The sequence below is a fragment of the Coregonus lavaretus genome (assembly GCF_964263955.1).
Source record: "Coregonus lavaretus genome assembly, chromosome: 4".
NCBI lineage: Eukaryota > Metazoa > Chordata > Actinopteri > Salmoniformes > Salmonidae > Coregonus > Coregonus lavaretus.
This window is the reverse complement of record NC_139991.1, coordinates 77,863,794-77,884,030: the sequence shown is the minus strand read 5'-3', so window position 1 is coordinate 77,884,030 and position 20,237 is coordinate 77,863,794. Positions and strand designations below refer to the sequence as shown.

General features: G+C 43.7%; 1 pseudogene across 1 annotated transcript in view; it reads right to left on the bottom strand.

Moving 5' to 3' along the window:
• Positions 1 to 1,707: 1,707 nt before the first annotated feature.
• Positions 1,708 to 20,237, bottom strand: part of LOC311127548 (hydroxysteroid dehydrogenase-like protein 2) — a 65,077-nt pseudogene continuing 46,547 nt past the window's right edge. Inside the window, exons 6-9 of the transcript in view lie at positions 8,380 to 8,573; positions 6,941 to 7,150; positions 4,525 to 4,627; positions 1,708 to 1,814 (exon numbers count right to left, since the gene is read on the bottom strand). The product of the transcript in view is annotated as a hydroxysteroid dehydrogenase-like protein 2 (transcript). The remainder of the gene's footprint in view (positions 1,815 to 4,524; positions 4,628 to 6,940; positions 7,151 to 8,379; positions 8,574 to 20,237) is intronic.

Sequence of the window (20,237 nt, the reverse complement as noted above, 5' to 3'; positions counted from 1 at the left end):
ACAGCTGCGGAAAAAATTAAGAGACCAAACTGCAAAATTATCAGTTTCTCTGGTTTTACTATTGATAGGTAAGTGTTTGGGTAAAAATAACATGTTTGTTTTATTCTATAATCTACTGACAACATTTCTCCCAAATTCCAAATAAAAAAGGTCATTTAGAGCAGTTATTTGCAGAAAATGACAACTGGTCAAAATAACCAAAAAGATGCAGTGTTGTCAGACCTCGAATAATGCAAAGACAATAAGTTCATCTTCATTTTTAAACATCACAATAGTAATGTTTTAACTTAGGAAAAGTTCTGAAATCAATATTTGGTGGAATAACCCTGATTTTCAATCACAGCTTTCATGCGTCTTGGCATGCTCTCCACCAGTCTTTCACATTGATGTTGGGTGACTTTATGCCACTCCTGGCGCAGAAATTCAAGCAGCTCGGCTTTGTTTGATGGCTTGTGACCATCCATCTTCCTCTTGATCACATTCCAGAAGTTTTCAATGGGGTTCAAGTCTGGAGATTGGGCTGACCATGACAGGGTCTTGATCTGGTGGTCCTCCATCCACACCTTGATTGACCTGGCTGTGTGGCATGGCACATTGTCCTGCTGGAAAAACCAATCCTCAGAGTTGGGGAACAATGTCAGAGCAAAAGGAAGCAAGTATTCTTCCAGGACAACCTTGTACATGGCTTGATTCATGTGTCCTTCACAAAGACAAATCTGCCCGATTCCAGCCTTGCTGAAGCACCCCCAGATCATCACCGATCCTCCACCAAATTTCACAGTGGGTGCGAGACACTGTGGCTTGTAGGCCTCTCCAGGTCTCCGTCTAACCATTAGACGACCAGGTGTTGGGCAAAGCTGAAAATTGAACTCATCAGAGAAGATGACCTTACTCCAGTCCTCTACGGTCCAATCCTTATGGTCTTTTGCAAACCTCAGCCTGGCTCTTCTTTGCTTCTCATTGATGAAGGGCTTTTTTGTAGCTTTGCACGACTTCAGCCCTGCCCCTAGGAGCCTGTTTCGAACCATCCTCGCCATGTACTTCACTCCAGCTGCCGTTTGCCCTTCTTTTTGTAGGTCACTTGATGTCATCCTACGGTTGTTGAGTGACATTCGAATGAGTTGGCGGTCATCCCGGTCAGTAGAGAGTCGTTTTCGCCCTCTGCCCGTCTGTAGCTTTGTTGTCCCCAATGTCTGCTGCTTGACCTTGTTCTTATGAACCGCCGTCTTTGAAATTTTAAGGATGGAAGCAACCTGACGCTCACTGTATCCCTCTGCCAGTAAAGCCAGAATTGACCCCTTCTTTTCCTCACTCAGAATTTTCCTTTTCAACTCTTTTGGCATGGTCAATAGTTATTTTTTGATTAATATTACTTTTGATGTACTATTAGCACTGTTTTTGCCATCCAGCTGGTCCTATTGCAAGAGGATAGTGATGACCACAGCAGTGGTATTTATACTTTTCCTCGTTAAAGAAGATTTGGTTCAGGTGATCACCTAATCAGTACCTAATTCAGTAGAATGAGGTGTGCCTGTGTTGGAATTCAACAGACACTGGAATGGAATGGCTGTCATACATGTAGAGATGCTGATTTAAGAAAAATTTGCAGTGGTCTTTTAATTTTTTCCACAGCTGTATATATTTTGAGTTCCCAGTTGTCTGGAACACACCATATATTTCAGACACAGCCATTCTAATAGTTATTATTTAGAGTTTAGACCTCTTCATCATGGACATCATCTTCTCCATCTTGATAGCCAGGGTCATGTCTCCTTTAATCCTCAGCTTCCCTGACATGGTGGGCTTTAGTTTGCCTGGAGAGAGAGCACCACAAGACGTTACTAATGAGAGAGCACCACAACATGTTACTAATGAGAGAGAGCACCACAAATGTGTTACTAATGAGAGAGAGCACCACAACATGTTACTAATGAGAGAGAGCACCACAACACGTTACTAATGAGAGAGAGCACCACAACATGTTACTAATGAGAGAGAGCACCACAACATGTTACTAATGAGAGAGAGCACCACAAATGTGTTACTAATGAGAGAGAGCACCACAACATGTTACTAATGAGAGAGAGCACCACAACATGTTACTAGTGAGAGAGAGCACCACAACATGTTACTAATGAGAGAGAGCACCACAACATGTTACTAATGAGAGAGAGCACCACAACATGTTACTAATGAGAGAGCATCACAACATGTTACTAATGAGAGAGAGCACCACAACATGTTACTAATGAGAGAGAGCACCACAACATGTTACTAATGAGAGAGAGCACCACAAATGTGTTACTAATGAGAGAGCACCACAACATGTTACTAATGAGAGAGAGCACCACAACATGTTACTAGTGAGAGAGAGCACCACAACACGTTACTAATGAGAGAGAGCACCACAACATGTTACTAGTGAGAGAGAGCACCACAACATGTTACTAACGAGAGAGAGTACCACAACATGTTACTAATGAGAGAGAGCACCACATGTTACTAGTGAGAGAGAGCACCACAACATGTTACTAACGAGAGAGAGCATCACAACATGTTACTAATGAGAGAGAGTACCACAACATGTTACTAATGAGAGAGAGCATCACAAATGTGTTACTAATGAGAGAGAGCACCACAACACGTTACTAATGAGAGAGAGCACCACAACATGTTACTAGTGAGAGAGAGCACCACAACACGTTACTAATGAGAGAGAGCACCACAACATGTTACTAGTGAGAGAGAGCACCACAACACGTTACTAATGAGAGAGAGCACCACAACATGTTACTAGTGAGAGAGAGCACCACAACACGTTACTAGTGAGAGAGAGCACCACAACATGTTACTAATGAGAGAGAGCACCACAACACGTTACTAGTGAGAGAGAGCACCACAACATGTTACTAATGAGAGAGAGTACCACAACATGTTACTAATGAGAGAGAGCACCACATGTTACTAGTGAGAGAGAGCACCACAACATGTTACTAACGAGAGAGAGTACCACAACATGTTACTAATGAGAGAGAGCACCACATGTTACTAGTGAGAGAGAGCACCACAACATGTTACTAACGAGAGAGAGCATCACAACATGTTACTAATGAGAGAGAGTACCACATGTTACTAATGAGAGAGAGCATCACAAATGTGTTACTAATGAGAGAGAGCACCACAACACGTTACTAATGAGAGAGAGCACCACAACATGTTACTAGGGAGAGAGAGCACCACAACACGTTACTAATGAGAGAGTACCACAACATGTTACTAATGAGAGAGAGCATCACAGCATGTTACTAATGAGAGAGAGCACCACAACACGTTACTAATGAGAGAGAGCACCACAACATGTTACTAGGGAGAGAGAGCACCACAACACGTTACTAATGAGAGAGAGCACCACAACATGTTACTAGTGAGAGAGAGCACCACAACACGTTACTAGTGAGAGAGAGCACCACAACATGTTACTAATGAGAGAGAGCACCACATGTTACTAGTGAGAGAGAGCACCACAACATGTTACTAACGAGAGAGAGTACCACAACATGTTACTAATGAGAGAGAGCACCACAACATGTTACTAATGAGAGAGCATCACAACATGTTACTAATGAGAGAGAGTACCACAACATGTTACTAATGAGAGAGAGCACCACAACATGTTACTAGTGAGAGAGAGCATCACAACATGTTACTAATGAGAGAGAGCACCACAACACGTTACTAATGAGAGAGCATCACAACATGTTACTAATGAGAGAGAGCATCACATGTTACTAATGAGAGAGCATCACAACATGTTACTAATGAGAGAGCATCACAACATGTTACTAATGAGAGAGCATCACATGTTACTAATGAGAGAGCATCACAACATGTTACTAATGAGAGAGAGCATCACATGTTTCTAATGAGAGAGCATCACAACATCTTACTAACGAGAGAGAGCATCACAACATGTTACTAATGAGAGAGAGCATCACAACATGTTACTAATGAGAGAGAGCACCACAACATGTTACTAATGAGAGAGAACATCACAACATGTTACTAATGAGAGAGAACATCACAACATGTTACTAATGAGAGAGAGCACCACAACATGTTACTAATGAGAGAGAGCATCACAACATGTTACTAATGAGAGAGAGCACCACAACATGTTACTAATGAGAGAGAGCACCACAACATGTTACTAATGAGAGAGAGCATCACAACATGTTACTAATGAGAGAGAGCATCTGTTTGGATTAGATGATGAGCACTAGGCTGGTCCCAGATCTGCTTTTGCAGTCTTGTCAACTCTTATTGTCAAGACAGCACAAACAGATCTGGGACCAGCCTAGTGCTCATCATCTAATCCAAACAGATCTGGGACCAGCCTAGGGCTCATCATCTAATCCAAACAGATCTGGGACCAGCCTAGTGCTCATCATCTAATCCAAACAGATCTGGGACCAGGGTATATGAGCACTCCTAGGTAGCTAACAGCCGTCTTTGCCACTGACTGACCTGCAAACATCTTGGTGAAGCCGGCACTATCCATGGTCATGACTGGGGGCTCTCCGCCCCCCATCGTTCTTCAGATCAATGAACCACACTCCTGCATGCTCACCTAGAACAGAGAAACATCAACAGAACACAACACAAATGTACTACTACTGAAGTATAGGCATATTGCCAAGGTTCAGTTTATTGTCATGTGTATAACAATATTGACCCTGCAGTCAATCAACACAAAACATGAATGACTTGTGGAGTTGCTTGCATTCTCCACCATGATGTAATGAAAGATCAGATCACGTAGCACCTAGGAGGCCTAGGGTCGTTGCAAAATACAGCGCCTTCGGAAAGTATTCAGACCCCTTGACATTATCCACGTTGTTACGTTACAGCCTTATTCTGTCACACCCTGGCTCTGGGGACTCTATATGTTGAGCCAGGGTGTGTAGATTCTATGTGTTTGTTTGCTATGTTTATATCTAGTTTTGTATTTCTATGTTGGCCAGAGTGGTTCTCAATCAGAGGCAACGAGTGTCAGCTGTGGCTGGTTGTCTCTGATTGGGAACCACATTTAAACAGGCTGTTTTCCCACAGTAGTTGTGGGATCTTGTTCCGTGTTGGTTGTATTTTGTAGCCAAGGACTTCACGTGTCGTTATCGTTTGTTGTTTTGTTCTTGTTATCACTTTTGATAATAAAGTATGTTCGCTCATCACGCTGCGCCTTGGTCCACTCACTCTAACGATCGTGACATATTCTAAAATGGATTAAATTGTTTTGTTTTTTTCATCAATCTACACACAATATCCCATAATCACAGAACAAAAACAGGTTTTTAGAAATGTTTACAAATTTATTTAAAAAAAGATCACATAGGTATTCAGTCCCTTTACTCAGTAGTTTGTTGAAGCGCCTTTAGCAGCGATTACAGTCTCGAGTCTTCTTGGGTATGACGCTACAAGCTTGGCAGACCTGTATTTGGAGAGTTTCTCCCATTATTCTCTGAAGATCCTCTCAAGCTCTGTCAGGTTGGATGGGGAGCGTCGCTGCACAGCTATTTTCACGTCTCTCCAGAGATGTTCGATCGGGTTCAAGTCCGGGCTCTGGCTGGGCCACTCAAGGACATTCAGAGACTTGTCCCGAAGCCACTCCTGCGTTGTCTTGACTGTGTGCTTAGTTAGGGTTGTTGTCCTGTAGGAAGGTGAATCTTCGCCCCAGTCTGAGGTCCTGAGCGCTCTGGAGCAGGTTTTCATCAAGGATCTCTCTGTACTTTGCTCCGTTCATCTTTCCCTTGATCCTGACTAGTCTCCCAGTCCCTGCAGCTGAAAAACATTCCCACATCATGATGCTGCCAACACCATGCTTCACCGTAAGGATGGTGCCAGGTTTCCTCCAGATGTGACGCTTGGTATTCAGGCCAAAGAGTTCAATCTTGGTTTCATCAGACCAGAGAATCTTGTTTCTCATGGTCAGAGTCCTTTAGGTGCCTTTTGGCAAACTCCAAGCGGGCTGTCATGTGCCTTTTACTGAGGAGTGGCTTCCGTCTGGCCACTCTACCATAAAGGCCTGATTGGTGGAGTGCTGCAGAGATGGTTGTCCTTCTGGAAGGTTCTCCCATCTCCACAGAGGAACTCTGGAGCTCTGTCAGAGTGACCATTGGGTTCTTGGTCACCTCCCTGACCAAGGCCCTTCTCCCCGATTGCTCAGTTTGGCCGGGCAGACAGCTCTAGGAAGAGTCTTGGTGGTTCCAAACTTCTTCCATTTAAGAACGATGGAGGCCACTGTGTTCTTGGGGACCTTCAATCCTGCAGAAATGTTTTGGTACCCTTCCCCAGATCTGTGCCTCGACACAATCCCGTCTCTGAGCTCTACGGACAATTCCTTCGACCTCATGGCTTGGTTTTTGCTCTGACATGCACTGTCAACTGTGGGACCTTTATATAGACAGGTGTGTGCCTTTCCAAATCATGTCCAATCAATTGCATTTACCACAGGTGGACTCCAATCAAGTTGTAGAAACATTTTAAGGATGATCAATGGAAACAGGATGCACCTGAGCTCAATTTCGAGTCTCATAGCAAAGGGTCTGAATACTTATGTAAATAAGGTATTTCAGTTTTTTATTTTTAATAAATTAGCAAACATTTCTAAAAACCTGTTTTTGCTTTGTCATTATGGGGTATTGTTTGTAGATTGATGAGGAAAATGTTTCATTTAATCCATTTTAGAATAAGGCTGTAACGTAACAACATGTGGATTAAGGGAATGCACTGTATTCACCATTTCAAATATACACTTTGATACCAGTCATATGATGTCTAGCCTGGTCCCAGATATGTTGTACTGTCTCCAACAAGGAGTTGGCATGATGGTACAAACAGTCAGGCTAGATGATGTCTGGGTTAAAGCTGAAAACACATATCTTACCAGACAGGTGGAACTTGTAGACTCCGCCAGTGGATTTGACAATGTCAGGGTTGAGGACTCCCTTGATGATATTGAATGTTTCCGCTATGGGCCCACTGGAGGCCCATGCAGCGCTGGGTTTGTCACTCTCTAACACTGTGATGACAACCTGATCCCCCATGTTCTGCATCAACTCCTCAGCCAGGAAGAAGTCTGGCAGCAGTGGATTCCCTGTAGACACACAGAGACAAACCATTACCACATCATCTAGACCCCTCCAACTCAACTCTGGAAGCCAGTTCCACTGCTTTTGTTTCATTGTTCCCCTCTAGCTAGTCAGGGACTGATTTAGACCTGGGACACCAGGTGGGAGATTCCCCTTTAACCAGGGACTGATTTAGACAGGGACTGATTTAGACCTGGGACACCAGGTGGGTGATTCCCCTTTAACCAGGGACTGATTTAGACCTGGGACACCAAGTGGGTGCAGTTAGTTATCTGGTAGAACAGAAAAACAGCAGTAGTTCAGACCTCGTAGGGTCAGAGTTGAATACCCCTGCCCTCTGGACACCATAACCACACCAGGACCTCGTAGGGGTCAGAGTTCAATACCCCTGCCCTCTGGACACCATAACCACACCAGGACCTCGTAGGGTCAGAGTTCAATACCCCTGCCCTTTGGACACCATAATCACACCAGGACCTCGTAGGGTCAGAGTTGAATACCCCTGCCCTCTGGACACCATAACCACACCAGGACCTCGTAGGGGTCAGAGTTCAATACCCCTGCCCTCTGGACACCATAACCACACCAGGACCTCGTAGGGTCAGAGTTGAATACCCCTGCCCTCTGGACACCATAACCACACCAGGACCTCGTAGGGTCAGAGTTGAATACCCCTGCCCTCTGGACACCATAACCACACCAGGACCTCGTAGGGGTCAGAGTTCATTACCCCTGCCCTCTGGACACTATAACCACACCAGGACCTCGTAGGGGTCAGAGTTCATTACCCCTGCCCTCTGGACACTATAACCACACCAGGACCTCGTAGGGGTCAGAGTTCAATGCCCCTGCCCTCTGGACACCATAACCACACCAGGACCTCGTAGGGGTCAGAGTTCAATACCCCTGCCCTCTGGACACCATAACCACACCAGGACCTCGTAGGGGTCAGAGTTCAATACCCCTGCCCTCTGGACACTATAACCACACCAGGACCTCGTAGGGGTCAGAGTTCAATGCCCCTGCCCTCTGGACACCATAACCACACCAGGACCTCGTAGGGGTCAGAGTTCAATACCCCTGCCCTCTGGACACCATAACCACACCATCTCAAAATGACTCTAGAGATCCATCCAAGTGGAAGCCCATTCATTTAGCCTACTGTATTCGGGGGGGTTTTAACCTGGGATTTAAAATTCAATGTTTAGCCTCATATCACCGTGCACATACTTACCTGGAGCGATGGCGTATATCTCAAAGTCTTTAATGCCCTCTGTCTTCAGAATTTCCTTGTCGATGACAAAGTTCCCGGTGTAGCTGGGAGGCTTACTGAGGACGGCGTAGGCTGCGTCTGACATGATGTCGACGTTACGACACTGCTCACCCACCTCCGCGCCCCCCAGCATGTCCATAGCAGCAGTCTGGATACTGGAGGAGACGAGACAGAAATGGTGAGATTTCCAAATGATGATGTCGTATCGAGTGAGTGGTGGCAATTATTGCTGATGAACAAAAGGAGTCTGCTCATACTGAACGTTGATCATAAGGTTTATTCAGACCACAAGCTTCAGCATGAGTGACAGGTGACATGACACCCGGAGAGTGACGCCTCAGAATGGCTGCTCGTTCTGCCCTCTCCTTCATTTTCCCCCCTATTTATAAACAATGATGCTCCCTCTTCTGGCCAATCACCAGTCTCCCCTGGGGCGTCACCCTAAAACATTCCCTTTTGATACTAACATAAACAACATTCATTGTTCCTCCAAAACAGTCATAATGTTAATACACCACATTTCCCCCCTTCGAGACGAACTAAACGTCTCGAAAACAAACAGAATAGGATTATGACCAGTAACAATTTATCTTATTGAGTATCTTTAACATTAAACTAAAAAGATTCTCCTCTAGAGTGTAAATACCTTTCTATGAAATATGAATAACTGTTTATGAAGTGTGAATACATTACTATCTTTATGAAGTGTGAATACATTACTATGAAATATGAACAAATCTCTATGGAGTGTAAGAGCGAAAAACTGTCCGGCAACCTTCCATCCATCAATCAAGACAGTAAAATTCTCTCACGGTCCCTCTGCCCCAGGCAACCACCTTCGGTACTCCAGATAACCTCATAAACCATGTAAATGCATTTGAAACTATGATGCAATTAAATACACATGTAAGCCCCTGCAAACAAAATCCTATCCAAAAACATCCACTTGTAAGGCTGGTCAACCCATTGGACCTTACAGTGAAACTCTCCCTGCCTAAATTTCCTCTGTCCCTAAACATTCACGAAATAAACAAAAACATCTAAGATCCTCACATGTATTCAATAACATCAAACATCATTCTACAAAAATTAATCCCTAAGAATATGACACAGTTATGTATTACACATGTCTATATTTCATTGCAGACACTGGAATGTAGTCCACTACACTTCATCTCCCTGTAGTCTCGACTTCCAATGGACTTGTTGATGATGGAATCGGCCACACCCTCCTTGTTTCATCTCCTCCAGTCATATTGTCCCTTCATATTGTCTTTGTTTGAGTATTTCAATCTCCACATGTCCCCCAAATGCTTCTGGAAGAAAAGAAAAAGACCAAACAGTATCCTTTGCAAAACAAACACTTTCAAATTGAACATCAATATCAACTAAGAATATAGAAATGATATATAAATGATGTATGAATCACATAAACCCATTCCCCCCTTTGATTCATAAATCATACCAACATCACCCTAATATTGAAAAATTTTTTTTTGAAAAATCATCAACTCATAAAAAATGATATTTATCCATTCAGTTCTACTTGTCCATCTTCATCCAGATCAGGAACAGTCAACACCGGCATCTGAGTGTTGTCTCCAGGCATCACTCTCCAACCTATCTCAATATCATAGCTTTCTCAAAGATCAGTAACAAATTACAAACATCACACAGTGTTATCAAAGCTGAAACTAAAATCTGACCCATCACTGCCCCTACTGGGCCTAACTGATCTTGCAACCAAATCTTCTCAGATCTCAAATCAAATCAAATCAAATCAAATTTTATTGGTCACATGCGCCGAATACAACAGGTGCAGACATTACAGTGAAATGCTTACTTACAGCCCTCTGCTCTTGTCCTTCTAGACCTGTCTGCTGCCTTTGATACTGTGAACCATCAGATCCTCCTCTCCACCCTCTCCGAGATGGGCATCTCCGGCGCGGCTCACTCCTGGATTGCGTCCTACCTGACCGGTCGCTCCTACCAAGTGGCGTGGCGGGAAGCTGTCTCCGCACCACGTGCTCTCACCACTGGTGTCCCCCAGGGATCGGTTCTGGGCCCTCTCCTTTTCTCCCTATACACCAAGTCACTTGGCTCTGTCATATCCTCACATGGTCTCTCCTATCATTGCTACGCTGACGATACACAACTAATCTTCTCCTTTCCCCCTTCTGATAACCAGGTGGCGAATCGCATCTCTGCATGTCTGGCAGACATATCAGTATGGATGACGGATCACCACCTCAAGCTGAACCCTGGCAAGACGGAGCTGCTCTTCCTCCCGGGGAAGGACTGCCCGTTCCATGATCTCGCCATCACGGTTGACAACTCCGCTGTGTCCTCCTCCCAGAGTGCGAAGAGCCTAGGCGTGACCCTGGACAACACCCTGTCGTTCTCCGCCAACATCAAGGCGGTGACCCGCTCCTGCAGGTTCATGCTCTACAACATTCGGAGAGTGCGACCCTGCCTTACACAGGAAGCGGCGCAGGTCCTGGTCCAGGCACTTGTCATCTCCCGTCTGGACTACTGCAACTCGCTGTTGGCTGGGCTCCCTGCCTGTGCCATTAAACCCCTACAACTCATCCAGAATGCCGCAGCCCGTCTGGTGTTCAACCTTCCCAAGTTCTCTCACGTCACCCCCCTCCTCCGCACACTCCACTGGCTTCCAGTTGAAGCTCGCATCCGCTACAAGACCATGGCGCTTGCCTATGGAGCAGTGAGGGGAACGGCACCTCTGTACCTTCAGGCTCTGATCAGTCCCTACACCCAAACGAGGACATTGCGTTCATCCACCTCTGGCCTGCTGGCTCCCCTTCCTCTGCGGAAGCACAGCTCCCGCTCAGCCCAGTCAAAACTGTTCGCTGCTCTGGCACCCCAATGGTGGAACAAGCTCCCTCACGACGCCAGGACAGCGGAGTCACTCACCACCTTCCGGAGACATTTGAAACCCCACCTCTTTAAGGAATACCTGGGATAGGATAAAGTATTCCTTCTAACCCCCCCCCCCCCCCCCAAATTGTAAAGTGGTTATCCCACTGGCTATAGGGTGAACGCACCAATTTGTGAGTCGCTCTGGCTAAGAGCGTCTGCTAAATGACGTTAATGTGCCCTTGAGCAAGGCACTTAACCCTAATTGCTCCTGTAAGTCGCTCTGGTTAAGAGCGTCTGCTAAATGACTAAAATGTAAAATGTAAAATGTTAACCAACAGTGCATTTATTTTAAACAAAAAAGTAAGAATAAAACAACAAAAAAGTGTTGAGAAAAAAAGAGCAGAAGTAAAAAATAAAGTGACAGTAGGGAGGCTATATATACAATAGAATAAAGTGACAGTAGGGAGGCTATATATACAGGGGGGTACCGTTGCATAGTCAATGTGCGGGGGCACCGGCTAGTTGAGGTAATATGTACATGTGGGTAGAGTTAAAGTGACTATGCATAAATACTTAACAGAGTAGCAGCAGCGTAAAAAGGATGGGGTGGGGGGGCAGTGCAAATAGTCCGGGTAGCCATGATTAGCTGTTCAGGAGTCTTATGGCTTGGGGGTAGAAGCTGTTGAGAAGTCTTTTGGACCTAGACTTGGCACTCCGGTACCGCTTGCCGTGCGGTAGCAGAGAGAACAGTCTATGACTAGGGTGACTGGAGTCTTTGACAATTTTGAGGGCCTTCCTCTGACACCGCCTGGTATAGAGGTCCTGGATGGCAGGGAGCTTTGCCCCAGTGATGTACTGGGCCGTACGCACTACCCTCTGTAGTGCCTTGCGGTCAGAGGCCAAGCAGTTGCCATACCAGGCGGTGATGCAACCAGTCAGGATGCTCTCGATGGTGCAGCTGTAGAATTTTTTGAGGATCTGAGGACCCATGCCAAATCTTTTTAGTCTCCTGAGGGGGAATAGGCTTTGTCGTGCCCTCTTCACGACTGTCTTGGTGTGTTTGGACCATGATAGTTCGTTGGTGATGTGGACACCAAGGAACTTGAAGCTCTCAACCTGTTCCACTACAGCCCCGTCGATGAGAATGGGGGCGTGCTCAGTCCTCTTTTTTTTCCTGTAGTCCACAATCATCTCCTTTGTCTTGGTCACGTTGAGGGAGAGGTTGTTGTCCTGGCACCACACGGCCAGATCTCTGACCTCCTCCCTATAGGCTGTCTCATCGTTGTCGGTGATCAGGCCTACCACTGTTGTGTCGTCGGCAAACTTAATGATGGTGTTGGAGTCGTGCCTGGCCATGCAGTCATGGGTGAACAGAGAGTACAGGAGGGGACTGAGCACGCACCCCTGAGGGGCCCCCGTGTTGAGGATCAGTGTGGCAGATGTGTTGTTACCTACCCTTACCACCTGGGGGCGGCCCGTCAGGAAGTCCAGGATCCAGTTGCAGAGGGAGGTGTTTAGTCCCAGGATCCTTAGCTTAGTGATGAGCTTTGAGGGCACTATGGTGTTGAATGCTGAGCTGTAGTCAATGAATAGCATTCTCACGTAGGTGTTCCTCTTGTCCAGGTGGGAAAGGGCAGTGTGGAGTGCGATAGAGATTGCATCATCTGTGGATCTGTTGGGGCGGTATGCAAATTGGAGTGGGTCTAGGGTTTCTGGGATTATGCTGTTGATGTGAGCCATGACCAGTCTTTCAAAGCACTTCATGGCTACAGACGTCAGTGCCACGGGTCGGTAGTCATTTAGGCAGGTTATCTTAGAGTTCTTGGGCACGGGGACTATGGTGGTCTGCTTGAAACATGTTGGTATTACAGACTCAGTCAGGGACATGTTGAAAATGTCAGTGAAGACACTTGCCAGTTGGTCAGCACATGCTCGGAGTACACGTCCTGGTAATCAGTCTGGCCCTGCGGCCTTGTGAATGTTGACCTGCTTAAAAGTCTTACTCACATCGGCTACGGAGAGCGTGATCACATAGTCGTCCGGAACAGCTGGTGCTCTCATGCATGCTTCAGTGTTGCTTGCCTCGAAGCGAGCATAGAAGTGGTTTAGCTCGTCTGGTAGGCTTGTGTCACTGGGCAGCTCGTGGCTGTGCTTCCCTTTGTAGTCTGTAATAGTTTTCAAGCCCTGCCACATCCGACGAGCGTCAGAGCCAGTGTAGTATGATTCAATCTTAGACCTGTATTGACTCTTTGCCTGTTTGATGGTTCGTCGGAGGTCATAGCGGGATTTCTTATAAGCGTCCGGGTTAGAGTCCCGTTCCTTGAAAGCGGCAGCTCTACCCTTTAGCTCAGTGCGGATGTTTCCTGTAATCCATGGCTTCTGGTTGGGGTATGTACGTACGGTCACTGTGGGGACGACATCATCGATGCACTTATTGATGAAGCCAGTGACTGATGTGGTGTACTCCTCAATGCTGTCTGAAGAATCCCTGAACATGTTCCAGTCTGTGCTAGCAAAACAGTCCTGTAGCTTAGCATCTGCGTCATCTGACCACTTTTTTATTAGCCGAGTCACTGGTGCTTCCTGCTTCAGTTTTTGCTTATAAGCAGGAATCAGGAGGATAGAGTTATGGTCAGATTTGCCAAATGGAGGGCGAGGGAGAGCTTTGTATGCGTCTCTGTGTGTGGAGTAAAGGTGGTCTAGAGTTTTTTCCCCTCTGGTTGCACATTTAACATGCTGGTAGAAATGAGGTAGAACGGATTTAAGTTTCCCTGCATTAAAGTCCCCTGCTACTAGGAGCGCTGCATCTGGATGAGCGTTTTCCTGTTGATTAATGGCCTTGTACAACTCATTCAGTGCAATCTTAATGCCAGCATTGGTTTGTGGTGGTAAATAGACAGCTATGAAAAGTATAGATGAAAACTCTCTTGGTAAATAGTGTGGTCTACAGCTTATCATAAGATACTCTACCTCAGGCGAGCAAAACCTCGAGACTTCCTTAGTATTTGATTTTGTGCACCAGCTGTTGTTTACAAAAATACAGAGACCGCCACCCCTCGTCTTACCCGAGTCTGCCGTTCTGTCCTGCCGATGTAGCGTATAGCCTGCTAGCTGAATGTTGTCATTGTTGTCATTCAGCCACGACTCCGTGAAACATAAGATATTACAGTTTTTAATGTCCCGTTGGTAGGATAACCGTAATCTTAAATCGTCCATTTTATTATCCAAAGCTTGAACGTTGGCTAATAGGATTGATGGGAGAGGCAGTTTACTCGTTCGCCGTCGGATCTTTACAAGGCACCCCGACCTACGTCCACGGTATCTCCGTCTCTTCCTCACGCGAATGACGGGGATCTGGGCCTTGTCTGGAGTCTGTAGAATATCCTTCGCGAACGCCTCGTTGAAGAAAAAGTGTTCGTCCAACGCGAGGTGAGTAATCGCTGTCCTGATATCCAGAAGCTCTCTTTGGTTATAAGAGACGATGGCATAAACATTATGTACAAAATAAATTACAAATAACGCGGAAAAACACACATAATAGTACAATTGGTTAGAGGGCTGTAAAACGGCAGCCATCTTCTTCCGGCGCTGTTCTCATCGCTGTTCATCTCCCAAACACATCCCTTATATTCTTCAATGCATATATAACTATCTGAACTATCTGGACTCAAAGTATAACTATTATCATCAATAGGATCTTCCCAAATGTTACACCATACCATGGAAAAAAATCCCCCCTTCTCCCTTACATTTATCCTTCAATGATAGGCTTGAAGACTATGACATGTAGCCATGTCACCCTTTTAACCCTAGATTTAGCTGTGTCCGGTGCTATCCCTCCTATAATGATAAAAACCTCATATGGAAGCTTCAACGTTGACATGTAACAACCTCCTGTCTATCCATAGTGTAAGAATATATATGCTTTATCACCACAAACCCTCCAAATATCTCTAAAATTCCCCATAGTCACATTGTCAGGCAAAATCTAATCTTTTAACCATCAAAGTCCTGCTTTTCCTACTAACTGGTACATAAAAAGTAACATATTTCTCATTACTACCCTTAAGGTCATGCATATAACATCACAATCTGATATTCCCATAAACATACCCCTTACCTCATATGTTTTATTAGAACAAAAACAACTTTTAGCCCTCAATGGTTACACCTCAAATGCTTCAGGGTTTGCTGTTACCTGATTTTACTTTCCATCTAACAAATTCACACAAGTTAATTCACTTAATCCAATAACACCTAACCCTAGACTTAAACAAATGTTTTGACAACGACATTATTTTATCTGTTACTGATTGTTGCTGATACCACAGTCATGACAAAGCATAAAATTGACACATACTTGATAGAGGTCGAACGACCGTCTCTAACATGTTTGACTGGAATTCTAACCAGACATGGACCCTCAAGATTCCTCACTGATCTTACAGAATGAGCTGCTGGAACCAAAGATTCCTACCTGCCATCTATCTCTAATTTTCACAACAGAAGAATCAAACCACATGCATATAGTTTCTCTCTTCCCTAACGAGCGGTACTGATCAGATACCTCTCCTTGTCTGTCATTAAAATCAAAGACCTCATCCTGTCCTCCATGATAAATCTATATTCTCTCTACTACTATCTGTTCTCCTATTTCAACCCTATTCGTCTTGCTACCCCCTTTAATTTCAGAAAAGTTGTCGGTGTCATACTTCCTACATTTGCTTATTGCCATCGTATCATTAATCCCTTCCAAAGTTACCATTAAAGTAGTTGATGTATTAACCTTAATTATTTCTAGTGGCAAAGTTACCAATATCCTATGTGTATTATTCACTGTTGGAGTGACTACTGTAACATATTCTTCCTGAACTCCCTTGGTGACTGTGAAACTTCAACAGATTTGAAATCTTCCATCATAAGCGTCACTTTACCAATTACATATCCTTTTAACCAATAATTCTTAACCGGAACAACTTCTAATGCTTGCACTAGATAAGTATACTTCTTCTCCATAATTATCTCTAATAAGTATTTTCCCCAAAGAAAAGTTGTATTTACTTGTACTTCCATCTATCACCACTAGTGTCACTTTTTCCCAACTCTCAGTCCTGTCTCTAATTCCTGACTTTCAAACTTTTGATTATAAAAATACATCTATAATTACCTTGATCTCCCTGCTGGAACTGTAACTATAGATACCTCAATCTTCTCTTACCATTCAGCAACACATACTTTCTCAATGCATCTGCTCCTAACAGATCTAAACTCCTACCATATCTTCCCACTAAACTTTAAAATGTCCTTCACCACTGTTCTCTCTCTCTCTCTCTCTCTTTCTACTAACTTTGAAACTTAGCTTACTGTCTTAGAGTTCCTTCAACCTAGTTCTCTTAACTTATTTTAATCTAATCTTTTCTCTCATAAGCTTTAAACTTTTTCCACTGATTTATTCACAAAATCCCTTTACCACCACATTTTAGAATACGTGATTGAGAAAGTTCCCAACTGCCTTTGACTTCTTTACACACAGACTTGGCAAACTAAACACCTTTTAGCCTAGCCTGAAATCCCTTAGTGTAAGAATGTAACCCAGACTCTTTTAAATCCTCTATCAGACAGCCGTTTAGTGTACATCCTATTGTACAATTCAATTTAAACAATGCATCTCTTCCCAACACTGCAACATATTTATGTCCTAATATTAGTATGTCTATTTTAAATTTCTCTTTGAGTTCTTATAGCATAGCTCCATTGGTTCCCTAAGAGTAATTAGCTGTTTACTACCTCAAATCCCTATCCTAATTAGTCAATTTTACATAGTGAGATGTTTAACCTCTTTAGGCTGAACACAGATACGTTTTTCCACTATTCACCATCACTTCTCATAGTCCTCTGGTTTTACTTCAATTGTTAGCTATTTTCTCTTCTTCTCTAATCGTTGCTATCAGCTAACACCCAACTCGTATCTTCTAGGCACTCTAGAATCTTTAGGGTTCACCTGGAGAACAGGTGATCTTGAATTGCCCCTGTATCTTCCTTAAAAATGTTCTCTGTTTTTCCTCCTGACGCATTTCCATCACAGGTAAAGTGACCAACCTGTCCATAATTATAACAGTCTTCTGAAAGTTGCTGGAAGTGTAGCTGAAATCTTCCTCCTCCTTCTATTTCTTCTCGTCCTCTTCCTCTCCAATTCTGTGTCTGTCCAGAAACTGGCTGTGGATATGAAACATTTGGTACCCCCCTTGGCTGGTACAATTGCATTTGATATTGTTCATTTGAAGCTGTAACAGTGATTGTTGATTTGGTTCATTCTGATTCTTCATAACCAAAGCTTCTCTTCTCCACCCGTTGTATGATTGAGTTTTCTCAGAGTTTCTTTGTCCTGTTCTTTCTTCTTCTCCAATTCTTGGGATCCTTTTCTCAGCAGTTTCTCCTCTTCTGTATCTTCAGCTGTGTTACTTCTTCTAAACTATTTGCTTTATCCAGGCATGATAAACATCGGTCTATATATCTATTTCTTCTTTGCTAGTCATTGTAGGATAAAATCCTCTTGAACATAAAGCACCTTTAATCTCCAAATCTTCATCGCTTTATTCATCTGAACTCGAATCTCTTGTATCCTTCTTCCTTCAACTTTCATCAGAGATCAAATCTCTAGTATCCTTCTTCTTTCCTCTCTTGCCAACTTCCTTCTGATCACAGAGTCATATCCACCCATGACCTCTTCATCATCACTCATCTTCATCATCCTCATCTTCTTTAAGTTCCATCCTCCTTAACCTCCCTCTTCTCTTCCAGACATCACATTTTCTTCCTTCTGGAGTTTTGGATTCATCTTTATCGTCGTTTCTGCTTGTCCTCTATCTATTATTCGTCTTCATCTCTGATGCAACAATCACCCTGCTGGATGATCACTGAAAGCTGAGGCTAAACATCCCTAAGCTCTACTTTTTGCTGAATCCGTATGTGAGAAAGGTGTACTAACTTCTGCCATTAGTTTTTCTAACACTACTTTAGTTAAAGGATTACTATTTTTTTCCCCTATATCAACCCTTTTATATTCCTTTATTGTGAATTATTTTATTTTAGACTGTATAGCCTATGGCTTCCCCCCTCTAATTATTAATATAATTTAACAACTCCAAAAAAAAAAAAAATCCATTAAAAATCCTGAATAATTAAAAACCAATTTTTATTCCTATATCCTATGTCACCAATTTATAAATTAGTGTTGACTATCTTACCACAACCCATCAAATGCAAGTAGTCAACTTCAGACTAAAATACCCATAAACAAAGCCTCTAACCCTTCAATACTACAATTCCCATAAACCCCCTTGCTCTATAGGCACCTAATTATCTTAAATTTACAGAATAATGTCAGTCCTTGATTCCCAACACAATTCCCATCAAACCCCAGTGATACACAGAGCTTCAAAAATGCAATTTTTAATGAAACATTTGCCAAGCCTATGTAAAATTGTCATAACATCACATATTTTGTTAGGATGATTTTGTGAACTAGCCTGATATCTGATCCTCTGCCTCGTCACACCTTGTCACGTCACGTCACGCACACGTTAGCCCCCCTCTCTCTCCTTTGCTCCGTTCTATAGCCTCATATGACAGAAAAACAGAGACACAGCATCACATTTTAGTAGTTAATGCAATCACTGAGTTATTTCAACCATATTCAATATTCCTTCGTTCACCCATTATTCACTCTAAGACTAACCTCAGAACTAAATAGATCGCTCAAAAACATTTTTATTTTATTTTAATCCGTCATTTAATTTAATTCATTATACTCTGTCAACATATATTTAATTTATAAATTCAATAGGTCACAAAACAAGTTTCATCTTTAACCAACCGCAGTTTAAACTAGAATACTCGTGTTAAAATCTCTCCTCTTTGTCTGTGTCCATTTCTCTGTCTCCCCCTGCAGCTCCCAGATGGGACCTATGACCTTTACCCACCATTTTGTTTTGTAGGCTTAGCACAACCGCATGTCGTAGTTTTAGCGCCGTAAAATCATGCACATGCGCACATCCATTTAATCCCATGCTTGCCATACAATAGAAAGATAGCATTACGCTACAGCTTCACAATTTTATACGTTATACTCACACAATTACACATAACAGAGCTCACATTTGCGTAGAACTTTCAGTTCCCCCCACATACAAACAAGTTTAAGAGGCTTGAATCCATCGCAGTGGACCTCTAAGGTTAAGATTATCATGTAGCACGCAACACAATTAGCATTTAGCAATTAGCATTAGCATTAGCTTTAGGTACAATGTGACACAACACACATTTATCATTTAGCATTAGCATTAGCCTTTAGCCAACTGCGGCCTACAACCTGTAACAAAACCCGCATTGCGTCTTTAATTACTGTTTCGTTTGTCCTAAATTTATTCTGCCGTGAGTATGGCTATTTAAATGAGCAGTTCCACCCACGCAAATATCCCGTCGGACAGAAGATGAGCAGCCAACCCCCAAGAAAATTTCCCACTGACCTGAAAACTCCTAATGCGTTTCCAGGATTTTGTGGCCCACCCTGCGGTCGCCTCGTTCGTCACGAGGGCTTATCTAAACCTGCAATGCTCTAAAATTGTATACATATCTTGGCCCCGACTGTTCTTGACTTACTATTCAAGCAACACATCTCTATAAACAATCCCTAAACTCTAACCACTTTTGCGCTGTTTTCAAAATTGTATAATGATTAGCCAGACCCCCCAGTCATCAGCAAAAACACCACCAGAGGCACGGTCGTAATGGTACATTCCTCCAGTGTACACAAGCAGTAACAAAACTAACAACTTAGCTGTGTTTGGTCTGGTCATGACTCCAGACCGAAGTTAGCTTGAGTTAGCTTGGCGGCTCCAAATGCAGCAGAGGAGGATTGCAGACCCCTCCTGGCAAGCTCG